Raw genomic sequence first — 19,600 nt, forward strand, 5'->3', positions numbered from 1 at the left:
GTCAAGCACACTTTTTATAAAGGTGAGAACATATTCCCAAGCAAAATGAAAAAAGTTATGGTACAAATGTGAAATTTTTCCTGAAATCTAGAGACATGGAATTATGAGGATTCCACGGAAGCTTCTGGGGAGCTACCATTTATTGAGTGCTTGCTATGTGCCAGAGCAAGGGCTTTACAAATGTTGTTGGGTGAATGAATGAATGAATGAATGAACAATCTTATTGAGTACTTACTAATATTTCCACCTTGCCAATGAGGAAACTGAGGTTTGGGGAGGTTGTAGGAAGCCAACCCACCTGATAAATGTTGCAAATAGAATTCAAACCCAAATCTTTCCAATTCTAATTTATGCAGTGAGGGAGAGATTCAAAACAGAATGTTGGGACCAATCACATATCATAAACCCCTCTCCACCTTGGGCCAGCTGATGAAGATAGCTTTTATTTTTCTCCTTGGGGTCCCTAATGTCCCCCAGTGAGTGCCAATCTCCTCATTCATTTTCTCACGTTACTCATCTCTTTTACCCACAAAATTCTGGTTGAAATTAGTCTTCATGCTTAAGAGCTTCTAATGACAAAGAGAACTGGGAATAAATGTTCTAATCTTTTTTAAAAGCCCAGACAGAAGAGAATATTGGCCCCAGTGGTCAAAACCCAGACAACTCCAGTTTTGATGGGACAGCTCCCAAGAAGTTCAGATGCTTCCCTGAACTTATCCAAACCTTGGGCGGTCTCCTGCTTTTCCGGAGGGAACATGCTTGGAGGATGAGGCACCGAGTTTGAAACCCATGGAGAATGCCCTCTGTGGGGACTCTTGGGTCTTATGTGAGGTTAAGTGCTGATTGCACATCAGGTCGCCATGGCATTGCTCCTCCGGAGAAATACAGACTGGCTTTGTTGTGTCAAAAATTAAATATCAACGACACAGGAAGCACTGGAAGTTATGTTAGGGGAAGTCAGCAAACTTCTGTTCATAGTCTTCATTCATTAAGCACCTGGCTTCTGCCAAATACTTTCTTAGATGCTTCACCTGTTATTTCATTTAACCTTTTCAACTAACCTGCAAAGTAGTTGTTCTCTCCACTTAGATGAGGAAATGGAGGCCCAGGCTGATTAAGCAACGTACCCAGAGTCATATGACTTGTGGGTGGCAGTCAGGATTTGAACTGACTCTGTCCATCTCCAAAACTTGTGCACTTAACCACTCTATGATGTCCCCTGACCAGCCCAGAAGGACATGAACAAAGATTAGATTTGTGGGTAGGTGTGTACCTTAGCTTTATTCCCATTTGACTGCAGCCCCCCCTGGTCCATTCTGGAAGCAGGGATGGAAGCAGGGGAGTTGGCAGGCACCTCTGGTTCTCATGTAGCCAACGTGGGCGACATGGCCAGACAGCTGGGCAGAGGCTGCTGGCTGCAGGCCAAGTTAATGAGCTCCAAGGAAAAGCAAACCATCAACTGGCTGGAACTTTTGAGAGGGCATCAGAAAAAGCTTGACAAGATAGACTAAGAAATTCATGGATGATTTTAGAAATCAGGAAGAAAAAAAATCGACACGCAAGCCAATTCCATAAATACTAGAATCTCATAGAATCATGAAAAGTCCCCCTAACTTGGGCCTGACTTAAACTGTGGTCCCTTCACTGTAGTAATTCAAACTCAACTATTTATTTTGGCTTCTGTCCTCAATGACTTGTTCTAATCGAAATGCTTTGATGAGATGTACAAAAGGAATAGAAATATGATTGAGAAGCCAGAGAGTAATTTCTTGGTTTAAAATAATTGTGAACATAAACTTTAATCTTTGGCCATGTTATAAGGGCTATCTTTGACTGACTAGGACAAAGACTTTTACGATCTTATTTGGAAAAGCATTTTTAGTTTCCGAGTGGGTGTAAATGCACCCGAACACCTTACACAACATATTCCCACCAAAATGCCTCTTATTCTGTCTATAGATCAATGCATATTTGACTTCTAAAACTTCATTTCTTGGAGGCCTCTATAACAAGACATGGCTTATAAAATGCTAAGTTTTACTTCATGCTGAGTTTGAACAATATTTATGGGACTTGGGCTCCTGCTTTTCCTACAAGCAAGCCAACGTGTTTCTCTCCTGCTATATGGGAAGTACCTCTATTGATCTACATAAACTTCATCTCTTTGTGGTATGCTTACCTGAATTGGATATTACCTTCTTGAAGCCAATAGTAATGGTAAATAATAAGTGTTAATATTTATTAAAATATTAAAATATGACAGGTATCCTCTAGCAGAACTGGATTTAAAACCTGGCCAAGCTACTCGACCACCTGTAATACCATGGACAACTTACTTATCTCTCAAATCATCACTTTTCTTATCTACAAGTTGGTGATAATAACACATTGGTTTGTGCAGAGGAGTCAATGAGATGACATATGTTGTATTAGTTTGCTTGGCCTGCCATAACAAATACCACAGACTGGGTGGCTTAAACAACAAACATGTATTTTTTCACAGTTCTGGATGCTAGACCTAAATCAAGGTGTCAGGCAGGGTTGGTTTCTTCTGAGACCTGTCTCCTTGGCTTGTAGATGTCTGTCTTCTCCCTGAGTCTTCACATGGCCTTCCCTTGTATATGTCTGAGTCCTAATCTCTTCTTTGTAGAAGGAGACCAGTCAGGTTGGATTAGGGGCCATCCTATAACAACCTCATTTTAACTCAATTACCTTTTTACAGACTCTATCTCCAATACAGTCATATTCTGAGGCAGTAGAAGTTAGAATTTCAGCATATGAATTTTAGGGGGAAAACAATTTAGCGCATAACCTAGGTGAAATACCTAGGTTCCCTTCTCCCCACTTCCAAGGTTTGGTATAAAGAAGACACAGGGCATGTAGCACCAGCTCCTTGAGTGGATTTTTCAGGTTCCTTGACAAAGATACTAAAATGAGATGCCCACTGCTGCTCCTCTAAAGGTTCAGTTTAAAAACAGAGGCAAACTGGACTTCACTGTACTTCTCAAAAAGTATATGTCAAGGTACAAAGAGGAATTTTAACGCCAGAGCTCTGAGCTGCCATTGATTTAATTCCTGGTTAAAGGCAAGCAAAAAACTGCAGTGATGATGACTGTGATGATGATGTGACAGGGTGATAATAGCAGCTATCATTTACTGAGGACATACACATATGAAGCCCTTCCAATGCATCCTCCCATTGGATCTATTACAGCAACTTCTACAAATGGCTAGCTGTGTGTGTGGTCTTTCAAATATACTGAAGATTTTTTTTTAAAGGAGAAGACATTGGGAATGTCTACGTGTAAGAAAGGGTAAAATCAGTGTTGATTTCATGAGAGGACTCGCCAGCCCGTATGGTTATTGTCACTCTAGCCGTAGTTTTGCTGATATTTAAGGACAAACGAATCATGTCTGGATTGACTAGAGAACGCTGACTGACATCCACTTTGGGAACTGGAGCACCCTCTGGAGCACAGCGCTTCCTTTACCAGTGCTCGTTGGCCTGGAGAGCTTGAGGCAGCCTGCCTGTGAGTGTTTCTTTACCTAGCACTCTGCATGCAGCCATGAAGACAAAGAAATATCTGTGGAATAAATCCACTGGACTCCGCTCGTGACTCTATGCTTTCAGGATCGGCATGGCTAATGGCTCTGATGGACTCACTGATCAAGCAGCTCTGTCTGTGCCCCTGTTATGGACACTCAAGAGACCCCCAAGAACACACTGCTGTAGAATAAGAGGGACCACCACTTGGGCCCTTTGTAATTTATCCTCAAGTGCTTTGGGGCTTTTGAGCAAGAATCTTAGTCATGTGAACATATCCACAAAACAATTGCTGGGAAAGCAGAAAAACCAAAAGTTGAAATTTCAAAGTTTTTACTTAAGGGCACTTCTACATCCGCCTCCCAGGAGAGACAGATGTGGCGGCTGCTGGGACACTGATGGAAACACACATTTTGAAACGTTGCAAGTCATAGAACATCCGGGCCACGGTGATGGATTCTGCTTTGCCTATTTCTGTCAGAAGAGACAGGTTGCCTTTGTCTCATTTAGTTCAGTGCAACCACCTATCAACAAGGGTCAAGTAGGCATTGCTTTTGGTAACTCTTCCAGCTTGAACAATGGCATAGGGGAGAGAGACACATGCAGGGCGCACACAGAGAACTGCCTTCCGTCAGCTCACTTTCTGGACATGCTCAGGCCTGCGGGCAGGGTTTTGAGTTTCTGGCCTGCTGTCAACCCCATTGAGCAGCAGCCTTGGCTGGGTCATACACAGCATTTTTTCTGTCTGAAGGATGACCTGGTTAGCAAAGGACAAATAGTAGAGTTCCCAAAAAATAATTAAGTCTTTGGACCCCTTTGTGCAAACACAAATCTGTGTGAGGTTTTCTGGAGCGAATGCTGCAGACTGCATTCCACAGGCCAAGAGGCAAAACACCATGCCGGTCTGTCACCCTTATTCTGTCCATAAATAGCACCAGGCCTTTCTGAAGCAATGAGACAGTGCATCAGGCAGACCCGTTTCTGGTACCAGCTGGATGGTGGCTTTAACTAACCGACATGCAGGTGACAAAGACCAACGGGCTAGACAGAGGGTGAATTCAGTCAAACCTCAGTATGTTGGACAAATCACTTAACTATTCTGGGCCTCAGTCTTCTCAGCTCTAATGTTAGGTTAATAACCCTTTTCCATAAGGTTATCCACGTAACACATTCACCGAGAACCTGCCCTATGCGTAGTACCGTGCTAAAGAATGGTGGTGAGGATTAAAGGAAACAGTGGAAGTGAGGGCCCAGCAGAGCAGCTGCCTCATAAAATGCTCTCCGTAAATGCTGTTGACTATGGGGAGGAACCGGGAAAAAGGAAGCCTTGGGCCCGAGTTCTTTGAAAATGTGGACATTTATCAGATTTCTGAATTTTTTATGAAAAATATTAAAAACCGCTTTCTTCTATGGGAATTATGAATAAGCACCAGAAACAGACAACCAAGACCCAGAGAATTAAGACAGGAACAGTTAGCTCTGTTCCAGCTTAGGGGCACCTTGACTGAGCTTTCACATATGTGAATAGACACCCAGAAGAATCTGTGGCTTTGGATTTAGGTTCAATTAGGTAAAGAGTGGAGGAGAAAGGTGCCAGTGGGTCAGGGGAAAGTGATGAAAGGAGCAAATGAATATTACAAGGTAAAGTATAGGAGCAATCTTGGGAACAATCTAACAGACATGTTTATCCTATGAGAAGTCTCAGTGATTTCAGCGGTTGGCTGGAGGGAGGGGAAAATTGAGCTAGCATTATTCATGCTCCCAAGTTCAACTCCAGCTTCTAACGAAATAGACAGTAACTGGTATTGCCACTTCTGGTCCTCACAACCCCCAGGGTCAAGGTCTGGCTGGAATTACCCAAAGGATTGCAGATCAAGCCTGGAAACTTGTGCATTTAAGCTTATTCTAGAATGCACGCTCCATGCAGAAATGAATTTTTCTCAATCTAGTTTTAAGAAAACCCAAACTTAATAAGAGAAACTGAGTGCTTTAGATAATCCTCTACTTTTTTTCTCAAAAGAAGCATTTCTGGGCTTCCCAGGTGGTGCAGTGGTTGGGAGTCTGCCTGCTAATGCAGGGGACACGGGTTCGAGCCCTGGTCTGGGAGGATCCCATATGCCGCAGAGCAACTGGGCCTGTGAGCCACAACTACTGAGCCTGCGCGTCTGGAGCCTGTGCTCCGCAACGAGAGGCCGCGATAGTGAGAGGCCCGCGCACCGAGATGAAGAGTGGCCCCCGCTTGCCACAACTAGAGAAAGCCCTCGCGCAGAAACGAAGACCCAACACAGCAAAAATAAATAAATAAATTACTAAACTCCTACCCCCAAACATCTTCTTAAAAAAAAAAAAAAAAAAAAAGAAGCATTTCTGTGGCAGAGACCAGCCAATGGCACTAATCACACCTATCTCAAGCCCCAGGTTAGAAAGTAGCTTTTATTTTTCTTTAATAGAAAAACAGAAATCCTTTTAAATGACTATTTACCCTCTAGTTGCGTTTTTCTTGTGTTTCGTGATTTCTTTTGGCATTATGCTGCTCCACTAAGGGGTTAACGAAGATGACTTCCCCTAGTCAAGTCAGTGCTTCCGAACACCTCCTGGGTGGGGACTAGAAATGACCGGACAATGCCAACATCATTCAACTGCCTGGCACGCACCTCCCCAAGCCAGGCCTGCCCACGCTAAAATAAGGAATTGGCCCGCACTCAGGGAAAATCATAGATGCATTTCTTCTTCCAGTGATGTATGTCCTAGAAGTCAAAGGGTGGAGGTTGAGTATGGAGAGCGTAGGAGAGAGGGTGAGGCGTGGATGAGACAGGAAAAGCAAAGGCAAACCAGAGCATTTGATGCAACCAGCTTGTGAGGAGGAGAGCCTCCAAATGCTGGAGTGTCTTCCATGTCAAAGACTGATATTCAGGATGAGTCCAATTTTAGCCCAGGAGAAATAAATCAACTATAGGGCAAAAGGTTTATGGAGAAAAAAAGTATCATTCCAAGTATGCGATCTCGTTCACATCCAAAAGTTCTAGGTCGACACAATGAGGAACTAATGTGGGAAAAAGAAAGCAGCCCGGCCCCAGCGGCTGTCCTGGTCCTCATACCACGGACATCCTGGCCCAGCTGGTGGGCAATGGGAGGGATGCTCTGGCCTTGCACCTCTTGATGCTTGGGGAATGTGGGGGGGGGGAGGTTTCTGACTTGTATACCCTTTAATTAAAGGGAATACGACCTTTCCTATGATGATGTTGTTAATAAAACATCTCAAAAGAGAATAGGGATGTGCACAGGCTTATATATTATCCAAGCTCTGTGGAAAGCAAGAGGGCTTGGAACAGTAAAAGCTTGTTTGCTCACGCGGCTCTGAGTAACTTAAGGGGGGAAGAGCTCAGAAAATAATTGATTAGATGCCAATTCACATAGCTCACTTAGTCTGCTTTTTATTATCAGTATTTCTTTAAAAGGCTAATAGATCCTGTTCTTGACAAGCATGAAGCCAGAAGGTGGGCTCCTATCCAGTGTTTTCATTTTTCAGCCCTCAAGAGGCAACGATCAGATCTTAATATTGAATGCACAAACCACACTCACTGTGTGAACTCTCTAAGAGGGCTCCCCACCTAAGGATAAAAAAAGTAAAGAAGTTTTATTGGAAGGATTGTAAAAGGAAGGGGGAGGAGCACTTTGGGTCTCTTTGGGCCAACTGATTAGGGATGAGTTGATTTTCTTATAACCACTCTAAAACTGCCCTCCCTGGGGGAAGAGAAACCTGAGAAGGCTGGACTTCAGTGATTTAATTCCTGGTCTATGAATAGCCAGACCTGGGTTGGAGAGGAGCAAGCATAAGTCAACCACTGAAAGAGCATTTGCAAATTGAGCAAAGTCCTGTGAATCTTAGTGTAAAAGCTGTGAGCAGAATTTCTTTCTTCCACATCTCATAAACTAGAGCTGAACTTAGGAAAACATGCCAATCAACAGATGCTCTCCACAGATTACACGATCTGAAACTGATCTACAAGGAGCCAAACACGATTAAAATGTGCTTCCAGTCATAAGTTCATGACAATGCTTCTCAGAGGCATCACCCTGTCAAGTGAGCACTGAACACATTGTATTCATTACAACACAGTCAAGATCGAGTTGCCACACATGGCATCTGTGTTCGCCATGTAACCAGCCTCATCACAGACTAAATGTGCAGCCCTCTCTCCTTCACAATGGGATTAATGAGTGAGTCTCTGGGTGTGCCCTCGGGGCTTAGCTACTCAATTCACTTACCAGCCCAGTGAATCAAACTGGAAAAGGCCTTTTCTCCAAGGAAAAAGACATGCAAGGACATGGATGGCCTGAAACCCAACCTCTGGGGTTAGCTCCTGAGATAATCCCAGTTCCTTCTGCTGGCAGAATCTCCCTGTGAGGTGCTAGAGGGGCTGGCAGAGCTGGAGCTCCTTTCCAATGTTTGGCTGGTTAGATAAAAATCCCTTTCAATATATACAGAACAGCATTCACAGCCTAACCTCCAGTATAACTAATGTGTAGAAATGGCAACATGGATGAGTCCAGTCTGAATATTTTAAAAACAAAAGCTGAAAGATTAGTAAGTATTAGTATATGTCTGCCCATTGAAAAAAAAAAGGCAATACACAGATCAGTCTCATAAGTTAAGGGCATTTAATGTTGCCCATCTATGCCATTTTGTACTAAGTGTGAGCCCAAAGTGCTGCCTGGGAGCCATGAGCAGTGGGTGAAAACACTGAAGCCCAGGGAAGGCGATAGGTGAGGGGGTAGGGTGCAAACTCAGCTTTTCCCTTCTGTTAGGAGTGAGATGCCATGAACAGCTTTCCCCCCAGAGTACCTCACAAATATATTAGGTTTTTTTTAAGGGAAGTTAATGTGTGAGCCTTGGTACATTTGTTACTATAACCATAGCACAGTCAATGTGAAACCCAAACATCATTGTGCTTTAGTATTCTGCTTTGTCTACCACGTTTTTCCCGTGGCTCTTCATACAGAAGTGCTCAGCCAGGTTCTCACCTGTGTCCACCCCTCAATGGGATGCCTAGTTTTGAAGGCTGGTGTGTAGTTTGGAAAAGTAGCCATCACACATTTATGTGGAGCTTAAAGAGTTGGCACCATCATGACAACTACTAGTATTCTATATGGAATAGGCAACATTATTGTTTCTAATGTTTCTAATTTAAACCCTTTTATAGGATTGGGTTTGTCCATTTACTCCATGGTGCCTGTTGTCTTCTCATACTCTTGGCTGACTTATCTTCGCCCCCTGGACCCTTGGGGACACACTCCTAGCTGGGTGGAGTGGCTTCTAAGAGCTGCCAGAGTCAGATTGATTTTGTCCTTCACAGAAAAGTAGTTAAAATGTTCCAATGCAGTTCCTCTAAGAGGACTAGAACCTCTCAAGTTCTCTCCTGCTAGTTTAACAAAAACTCCTGGGTGGACATTGAATACCATTAACAGTGCCAAAAATAGATTGGTTTTTTATAGGAATTATATATATTCTTAAGGCCAAATGAAAGTCCACTATTTTCTTTTTAGACATTTTGATTAGATGATGTGTGTGTGTGTGTGTGTGTGTGAGAGAGAGAGAGAGAGAGAGACAGAGAGAGAGACAGAGACAGAGACAGAGACAGAGATAGAAAGACAAAACCCACTGCAGAGAGCCAGATCTTGTCCTGGTCTAATGGGAAGTCCAATCTGTATGTTATTTTTCAAAGAGGAGTAGTGAGAATCCCTAGAATTCACTAGTCTCTTCCAACCTTTATCATTTCACAGTTACTTTCAGAAGTGGCTTCCTAAGAGAACCTCGTTTAAGCCCAGGAGTAAGTCAATATACCAAGAGAAACATTCAAGACCTTGATGCCTTTTGTTTCTAATTTCCTTGTGTGTTTTACGTCCCCCAGAACAGATAAACAAGGGGTGTTCACTAATTAGAGTCAGAAACCTCTCAACCCAGAACGTCCAGAAAGTCCTGTGTTCTGTTAGCTCTAATATACATGCATCAGCCATAAGGGATGGCTAATAGTGAAAGACAATAAAATCCCTTCATGTTTTCTGTTTTAGGGAAATCCTGCATGGTTGCACTAGGGTCATAAAAAATTACTAATGTGTTTTCTCATGGCGCTGGGCCATAACATAAGGCCCTGTGCAATGGTATTATGTGCAGCCTGTAATTACAAACAAATGTATTCCACCAGCAGATGAGATGTTATATGAGAAAGTGTGAGAGGTTAGAGCTTGAGCCTTGGTGTCAGCTATGAAGCAGGTCCCTCCACAGTCAAAGACCCCTGAGGCCATGCAAATGAAAACGACAGTGCCTGGGAGGAGGGGGTGGGAGGGGGATGCCAAGAGGGATGAAGTCACCACAGTGAGCATCCAGCTTCTCTCTGAATAGGAAATAAGAAAAGACTTCAACTCTGGTGCTATCTGGACATAAAGGAGATGGAATTTGAGGGTCAGGTTGGTGGAGATGAGGGAATCCCATGAGGAGGAGACAGGTGACATCAGTGAATGTCCCAGAGGGATGGGTAACCAAATACAGAGCCAGCCTTGCATCGGCTAGTGAAATGGGTGTCTGCTCCTGCCACCGCTTATCTGACGTGTCCAATGTCAGGTTACAGCATGAGGAGGCAAGTGGTCAACCTAATGCCAAGGTTTGTCACCCACTACATACCTGGCCTGGAAAGACACACTCGGGGCTGCTTTCAGAAACCACGTATCATCGGGATCATTCTGTCCAGATGAAAAGAAATTCCCATAAAGACGTTAACGTGTTTTACCTCAGCTTTGAAAAGGAGTTTTTGAGGCTGTGAATGGCGACATTACTCCAAGGGAGTTCCTGTGAAAAGTAGAAGTGTTTTCCAGAATTCTCAGATGTGAAAAGAAAAATCCCATAGGAGTAATACAATCAGATTACTCGAAAACAGTGCATTCACCCAGAAATAGTGGTGTGAAGTAGAAGTACATAGATTAAAAATCCTGGCTCCACCACTCCCTGATTTTGAGCACGTTATTAATGCTTTCCAAATCTTGCTTTCCTCCTCTGAAAACAAGAAGAGAAATATCTGCCTTAATGGTTGTTGTAAAAATAAATCTCCCACTTTAATCACTACCTTTATGCCAACAACTTCCAGGTCTTTTCTCTCCAGCCAAAATGTCTTTACTGAGTTTCACATTCATATACTCTCTCCCATCTCCCACAGGCTCTTCAAAACCAAATGCTCCAAACTGAAATCATCATCTTTCTTCCCTCTAACCTCACAGACCTGTTTTCTCCTCAGTTAAAGATGTTATCACGTGCCACCAGAAAACTTAGAGGTCTCTCTAATTTGTGCGCTCCATCACCATTCTCAAATCAAAAAAATCTCCAAAAAAAATCTCAGCTCTTGCTTCCAGCTTTTTGAAGCTTTCCAGCTATCTCCATCCCTAGTTTGAGAATCACCATTTCATGCCTAGATTTTTGTAAGCATCTCCTGCCCCTAATGTTGGCCTAGTCTCCACAATCCATCCACTGTTGGAAAGAGCAAGTTTGTTTGGTTTGGTTCACTCCCTTTTCTAAATGGCTACTCACTACCCTCAGGATATCTCCTACTCTGACTAGCCAAGATTGGTTTCTTTCTTACCAACCCAGTGTCATCTTTAGTCTCCATAGTTCCTGGCACTATGAGTTCTCTCTAAACTAAATTCTGTTGACTTTCATTCGTCTCTGGGCTTTCAGAGAGGTTGTTCTCTCTGCCTGGAGTCTGCTTCCCTTGCCCTGTCTCCCTTCCCCTTATCTGACTAATTGCTACTCATCCTTCAGATCCCAACTTAGATACCTCCCATGGGAGCCTTCCCTGTGCCCACAAGGTTGGATATGTGCCCGTCTCCTGTGCTGCCAAGTACCTTGTAATCTCCCTAACATTGGCACATGGACCTGATCATACTGGACTTTCCTGTACCGGTAACTTTCCTCCATTAGATTGTAAACTCTTTGAGGATATTGTATCTTTGGTGGTATGTATCAGACCACTCAATGACTATGTATAAAGGAAGGAAGGGAGAGAAGAAGGGAGACAGTGGGGGAGGAGGTAGGGAAGGGAAGAAGGCAGGCAGGCAGGCAGGAAGGAAATAATTCAACATGTTAAGCACCGAGCACAGAATTAGTCACATAGCAACAAATGTTAGTCTTCGCTCTATATTGATAAAGCACACATATTTACTTTTCTTAACCAAGTCCTATAATTACTTTTTCCACACTTAGCAAAGTGGTGAAGTCTCTTCACACCTAGGTAGGCTAAATCTCTACAGTCAGCCAAGTGTCCCCAAAACCCAACAGGCTACATCAGTTTCAGAAGCCTCCAGATTAGGGCTTTGCTTGTCTGATAAGGTCTTTATTCTCCTTCACTTTTTTAATTGATAGACTAGTTCATAGAGCAGCTTTGGGTTTACAGAAAAAAATGAGTGGAAATTACATAGTTCTTCTATACCTCCTCACTCCCCACTCACCCATGGTTTCCCCTATTATCAACAAATGGCACTGGCATGGTACATTTATTACAATTGATGAACCAGTATTGACACATTTTTTTTAACATCTTTATTGGAGTATAATTGCTTTACAATTGTGTGTTAGTTTCTGCTTTATAACAAAGTGAATCAGCTATACATATACATATATCCCCATATCTCCTCCCTCTTGCATCTCCCTATTGACACATTATTATTAACTAAAGTCCTTAGTTTACATTAGGCTTCACACTTGGTGAAGATTTGGGGGTTTTGACAAATGTATAATGACATGTATCTACTTTATGGTATCATACGGAATAGTTTCACTGTTCTAAAATGTTTTCTCATTCTCCCTCTGCATCCTCCCAAACCTCTGGCAACCACTGATCTTTTTATTGTCTCTATAGTTTTGCCTTTTCCAGAATGTCATACAGTTGGAACCATACAGTATGTAGCCATTTCAGATTGGCTTCTTTTACTTAGTAATTAGCATTTAAGGTTCCTCCATGATTTTTCATGGCTTGATAGCTCATTTCCTTTTATCTTTAAACAATATCCCATTGTATGGATATACCACAATTTGTCGATTCACCTATTGAAGGACATATTGGATGCTTCCAATATTTGCCAAACGTGAATAAACATTTATGTGAAGGTTTCTGTGTGGACATAGGTTTTCAACTTATTTGGATAAACAACAAAGGGCACAATTGCTGGACATATGGTAGAATATGTTTGGCTTTGTAAGAAACTGTTAACTGTCTTCCAAAGTGGTTGTACCATTTTGCTTTCTCATCAGCAATAAATGAGAGTTCCTGTTGCTCCACATCCTTGTCAGCATTTGGTGTTGTCAATGTTTTGGATTTTCGCCATTCTAATAGGTGTGTAGTGGGGTCTCATTGTCATTTTAATATGCAATTATCTAAAAATATATGTTGAGCATCTTTTAATGTGATTATTTGCCATCTGTATATCATTTTTGGTAAGGTGTTTGTTCGGTGCTGGTCCATTTTTTAATTGGGTTGTTTGTTTTCTTATTATTGAGTTTTAAGATTTCTTTGCATATTGTGGATACAAATGCTTTATCAGATATGTTTTTTGAAAATATTTTCTACCAGTCTGTGATTTGTTTTTTATTCTCTTAATCTCCTTCACTTTTGAATGATAGTTTTGCAAGATATAGAACTTTAGGTTGGTGGGTTTTTCTTTCAACATTTGAAATATTTCATTCTACTCTTTTGTTGCTTGCATGTTTTTTGATGAGACTTCCAATGTAATTCTTATCCATATTCCATTACAGGCAAGGTGTTTTATTTCTCTAGCTTCTTTCAGGATTTTCTTTCTGTCTTTGATTTTCTGCAATTTGAATATGACTTGCCAAGGTGTGTACTTTTTAGTGTTTATCCTAGCTGCTATTCTCTAAGTTTCCTGAATCTGCGGTTTGGTGTTTGTTCTGGGCCATTATCACTTCAAATATTTTCTGTGTTCCATTCTCCCTTTCTTCTCCTTTAGGTATTCCAACTATGTGTATGTTTGACCTTCTGAAATTGTCACACAGTTCTTGGATGTTTTATTCTTTAATTTTTTTTCAATTTTTTTTCCTCTTAGCATTTAAGTTTGGGAAGTTTGTACTGACATATCTTGAAGCTCCCTGATTCTTTCCTCATTCATGTCCAGTCTATGGTTCCATTGAAGGTGTTCTTCATTTCTATTGCAGTGTTTTTTTATATCTAGCCTTTCCTTTTTATTCTTTCTGAGAGTTTCCATCTCTTTGCTTATATTACCCACTTGTTTTGCATGTTGTCTAACTTTTTCCATTAGAGCTCTTAAAATATTAAAAATAATTGTTTTGAATTCCTTGCCCAATAATCACAGTATCTATGTCATATCTAAGTCTGATGCTTGCTTTCTTGCTTGCTTGCTTTGTTTCTTCAGGCTGTGTTTTTCCTTGCTTTGTAATTTTTTGTTGAAAGACTGACATGTTGTATCAATAGGCCTTTAATGTGAGATTTTATGTTAATCTAGCTAGGAGTTGGGATGTATTTAATATTTGCTGTAGCTCTAGGTGCTAGAGGCTTCATATTTCTCTTTCATCCTTGTTTTATCTCCCCTGTTAACTTTAGGCTTCTGTAAGTTATCCTTCTTAGAAAAAATCTGTATCTTGCAGTTCTTTCAGCTGGAGGCCACTGTTATTATACTGAAGCCCTGTTTGTGGCAGTGGTAGGGGTAAGTGTGGGGGAGGGGAAGCATTCTATAATCTTATTATTAAACCTCAGTCTTTTAGTGGGCCTGTGTCCCTGAGCTGTGACCTTCACAGATGTTTCTTAGCTATTCCCTCTTCCCTCTTAGATGAGACAGGAAGGCTAGGGGGTGAGGGTGGGGTGGTGGTGGTGAGGGGCAGTCTATGAAAATTAAGTGTAGGGCAAAACTGTCTGTTAGGGGATTTATTTTATATTGTGTGCTCTTATAAGCAGTGTTGGGACCATAGGTGTTGAAAAGACTGAGAAGGACAAGGCTTTACGGAACCTTAACTCTGTCAAAAGACTGTAGATGTTTGGATTGCCTCAAACAGAATCTGGAGAAAGAGCATGGCAACTGAAGTGATCTATGTGATGCTAACTGGCTCACGTTTCCTCAGTGGGTTAAAAAAATGAAAAGGAAAGTCTTGGACTAGGAGAAAAAATGCAGGTGAAAGTGGTAAGGGAGGCTTGGATAATTCAAGGATTGAGATAGAATGAATGAGTCAACTAGCAGAAACTACAAGTAATATAAATCATGGTCAGTAAGCTAAGCTACATCAAAGTACTGTGAGTGATCATGTGCATTATCATAACAGAAAATGGCATATGTGTGTGACCAGTAAAAACCATCCCATTAGAGTACATGAAGCTTATACATTACTGACCTGCTCTGGCTATTTTGTTGCCTTGGACATTTGACATGCAGAGTGAGAAGGATATAACTGAGAACTTTCCCAAAGCAGAACATACCAGATATTTAAATGTTGTGGTTTGAAGCATTTCATGATCCTAAATTAGCAACTAATATACCCAATGTACACCTTCATCCATCTGTAAGTCCCATTCCACTCCTACCCTAACTCACTACATCTCATTCTTTCTTTTTGATTAACCCAAATTTGGTGATAATAACCATCCCTGTTTGTTCAAGGTCAAGAGCAAGAAAAAAATGGCTCCATGGTTTTTCAAATAATTTGGTTTTTTACAATTAAAAAATTCTGCTTGTCTTATTGCCTCATACTTATCTCGATATACAGGCAAACTCTAAGATTTCTTCACATTTTAGTAAGATAGTTTTGCTCTTTAAAATAGAACTGACTATTCTATAGTGAAGAAACCATATGATAGAGGGAGAACAGAGCCAAGTAAATTGGAAGGGACAGCTGTCTCATTATACAAGGACATGCTGTATACACTGTACAAGAACATGCTGTATACTTTCTACAAGGACGTGATGTACAAGGGAATCAAAACAAAAGAAAGCAAAACAATACAGCTTTTTGTTCTCTGGGGTAGTGTAAGCAGATATGTGGTCATGGAGACAACTTCCTCAGAGCCTTACTTGAGGCTTTGAGCTTTACTTGAGGCTTGTTTCATGGCCTCCGAGTAAGATGTGACCATTCAAAAATATTTATTAATATTTTTATAGCAGGCATATGGCTGGAGAGGTATTAGGGGAAAAAGAATAGGAGACGAAATAAGAGAAGTTGTTGGTACCAGGTCACAGAAGGCCTTGTAGAGCATTGCAAAGATTTTGTCTTTTACTCTGAGTGAGATGGGGGTACTATCGGAGAGTTTTGAGCACAGAGGCGACAGTATTTTAAAGGTTCCCTCTGCTGTGTTATGGGTAGACTTTAGAGGTACATGGAAGAAGCAGGGAGAAAACTACTGCCATCATCCAGGAAGGAATCATGGTAGCTTCGCTAGGGTGGAAGTAGTGAAGGTAGGTAGAAGGTGTCATATTCTGGATAAGGAAAAGCTTAGAGAAAAAGCTGAGAGAATTTGAATTCCATTTCAAAGGAAAAGCTGAGAGAATTTCCTGACAGAGAGGATGTGGAGTGTGAGAGGAAAGAGGGGCCAAAGATGACTTCAAGCTATTAGCCTGAGCAGCTAGAAGGAAAGAGCTGTCATTTCTTGAGGTGGGAAAAACTGGATCACAAAAAAGTTTAGAGGAAGGATCATGAGCTTGGTTTAGCGTCCAATGTTAGAAGGTGAAGAAGATGAGGAAGAACAAGCAATGGACAATGGAAAGGAAGAGCCAGTGACATAGGAGGAAAACAGAGAGAATGTGGTGTCCCAAAGATCAAGTGAAGAAAGTGCTTTAAGAAGGAGGGATTGATCAACTATGTCAGCTGTTCAGATAATTCCAGTAAAATAAGGACTGAGAACAGATCTGTGGATTTAGCCATGGAGGATACCAGTGACCCCGACAATCCCAGTGCCCATGATCATGCAGGGTAATACTTTAAGCAAGAAATGAAAATAAGTTTCATATAATTCCAGGCTGAGAAATGAGGAAATGGGATCTATGTCAAAAATTTAAAGTCTGTTTGGCAAGTTCTCTGAAAAGTGATGGTGTGACTTGGACCCCATCTCATCTCCTGGCATAACCAATGCTCAGGAACTATGATTCAAGTTTGTTAGTGAGTTCAGGCTTGGGGTTCATGCCCTCATCATGTAACCTTGAACCAGTGCCCAAAATGACTTAGATTTTCTCACTGTGAAAACAAATATAATGGTCAGCACTAAACTAAAATCTCAAAGCCTGGGACTTGCTAGCTTGAGGGAACAATGCTGGCACTGGATTTTCTGAAAAGGAAAAGCACATTCCACAACTACCTTTAAGCCTGTGGAAATGGAAATTTTAAAAAATAGAGAAAAAAGAAAAACTGCCAATCCAAATGCAAAGGGTGGCTTAGGTGGCTTCTGCAAACTACTGAGGTTCTGATAAGAATGGACATTCCTCACTAGCATAATCACCTACTGCCATTTGGAATTCAGGAAGGGTTTTACAGTGAATGAATAGATGACATGAATCAACAAACAGGATTCATTAGCTGCTGTTCGGTAGCTTTCACTGACTAATCTAACCACACACTAAACATTATTTCTTGTTCCTTTGGCCCTAACCAAGTTCCATGAGGATGTATCATGACATTTATTTCTTTATATTCTTTACCACACTTAGTTTAGTGTTAGAACTGTCACTTAATGTATTAGTCAGGGTTCTCCAGAGAAACAGAACCAATAGGACACACACACACACACACACACACACACACACACACGTGTATATATATATATATATATATATATATATATATATATATATATATATATATGAAGAGATTTATTATAGGAATTGGCTCACATGATTATGGAGGATGGGAAGTTCCATGATCTGCCCTCCACAAGCTGGAGAACCAGGAAAGCCAGTGGTATAATTCAGTCTGGGTCTCAAGGTCTGACAACCAGGAACATCATCAGTATTTGAGGGCAGGAGGAGATGTACATCTCAGCTCAAGCAGAGAGGGAGAATTTGCCCTTCCTCTGCCTTTTTGCTCTACTCAAGTGCTCAGCAGATTGGTTGATGCCCACTTGCACTGGGGAGGGTAATGGTCTTTACTCAGTCTATTGATTCAAATGCCAATCTCTTCCAGATCCACTCTTGCAGACACATCCAGAAATAATGTTTTAGCCATTATACGGACAGTCCTCAGTCCAGTCAAGTTGATACATAAAATTAACCATCAGAGTATACTAATTTACAGAGTAAAAATATTTCTAAAGAAATTGAACTAACTCAAGTCAAAAAAATAATTTAATTTAAATCTTCAAGACAAAGAGATAAGAGAAACAATTCAAATAAACCTTACGAAGCTCAGATTATTATGGTTTGTAAGATTAAATAAATTGGAGCCATATTTGTCATACATTCCTCTGATGTTTTGGTATCTAAGGAGCTTATCAGAAGGCTTCCAACCATTAATCACAAGCCATTATTTTCTGCTGGCAATCACTGGCTTCCGGTGTCCCCAGGGCTACAACCTTATCCTTCCAAGAACCCTGTGTAATTTTGTGTGATGTTTTCTGCCAGGGAAGCCAACTATTTTCTTGGTTGCACAAACTTTAGGGTATCCCAATGAGATGGTGTGACTTTAGCCTCCTGCTCTCCCCACCATACACCCACACACAACCTGACTCTATACGCGCTGCCATAGGAGATCTTAGCTAGCTTTCTTGCTTGCTTACCCCAAAATGGGTACATTTACATCATTGCTTATATCAGTAAAAAGAAACAGACAAACGTTGAGAGGTTTGAGGGTGGCCAATCCTAGTCAAAGATAATTCAGGTCATACTTTTTACTCCCATTCAAGATATGAGTTTATTATTCCTGTGATCGTCATCAGTGGCATTGGTAATAAGAAGGTTACTTTGGAAAAGCAAAATGTTAAACACTAACCTAAGGCATAATTTGTGATCTTCTCTGAATTAGTAAAGCAAACACTGTGAACTTTAAAACAACAGAGATGTGTATTCGGAAATAGAATGTTGGTCTTTTCTGTTTTCCCCACTGCTGTGCTATTGGTAACGTGATACTTGAGGTTGTAGCAGAACTTCCAAAATAAACTTGATCTTTAGAGTTTTACACCAATGATGGGTGAACCTCACAAAGTTCAGACATTCTGTCCAAATGGAGAATTAATATTCTTAAGCCAATTTTCTTTACCTCTGAGTTACTGAGTTGAAGTTTTCACAACAAGGGCAATTTCTTGACTATTTCATGCTAGTGATAGGAAATTACACAAAAAGAACAAGTTTTCTCAACAGCCATTCATCCATTCAATAATAATTCACTGTAGTTTCTACTGGGTTACCTGTGCCTAGATTAAAATATTGAAAATAGGAAATAGGCTGACAGATTTGCCAAGTGAGAAATGAAAGCCCACTCCTCATAGATCTGCAGCCTTACACACCCATTCCTCTTTTGTCCCGCTGTCTTTCATGGAGGCTATCTTTCAGAGACACTTACTCCTAGCTCATCAGCTATGCCCAACAAATGAGAAGGGTAGATTTCCCAGCCAGGGCTTACCAAGAAATGAGGAAGAATTTCCTATTCTTATTCTTTGCAATTATAGCAAAAACCAAAACCAAAAAAAAGGGCTTCCCTGGTGGCGCAGTGGTTGAGAATCTCCCTGCCAATGCAGGGGACACGGGTTTGAGTCCTGGTCCGGGAAGATCCCACATGCCGCGGAGCAGCTAAGCCCATGAGCCACAACTACAGAGCCTGTGCTCTAGAGCCCGTGAGCCACAACTACTGAGCCCGCGTGCTGCAACTACTGAAGCCGGCGCACCTGGAGCCCGTGGTCTGCAGCAAGAGAAGCCGCCGCAATGAGAAGCCCACACACAGCAACAAAGAGCACCCCTGCTCGCCGCAACTAGAGAAAGCCTGCGCGCAGCAATGAAGACCCAACCCAGCCAAAAATAAATAAATAAAATAAATAAATTTTTTAAAAATTCAATGTAAAAAAAAAA

The 19,600-nt window shown here is 41.4% G+C and overlaps 1 long non-coding RNA gene across 1 annotated transcript in view; it reads right to left on the reverse strand.

The window, feature by feature from the left end:
• Positions 1-19,600, reverse strand: part of LOC132436186 (uncharacterized) — a 593,708-nt gene that overhangs the window by 90,500 nt on the left and 483,608 nt on the right. The window lies entirely within an intron of this gene.

This window comes from Delphinus delphis, chromosome 13 (assembly GCF_949987515.2).
Source record: "Delphinus delphis chromosome 13, mDelDel1.2, whole genome shotgun sequence".
NCBI lineage: Eukaryota > Metazoa > Chordata > Mammalia > Artiodactyla > Delphinidae > Delphinus > Delphinus delphis.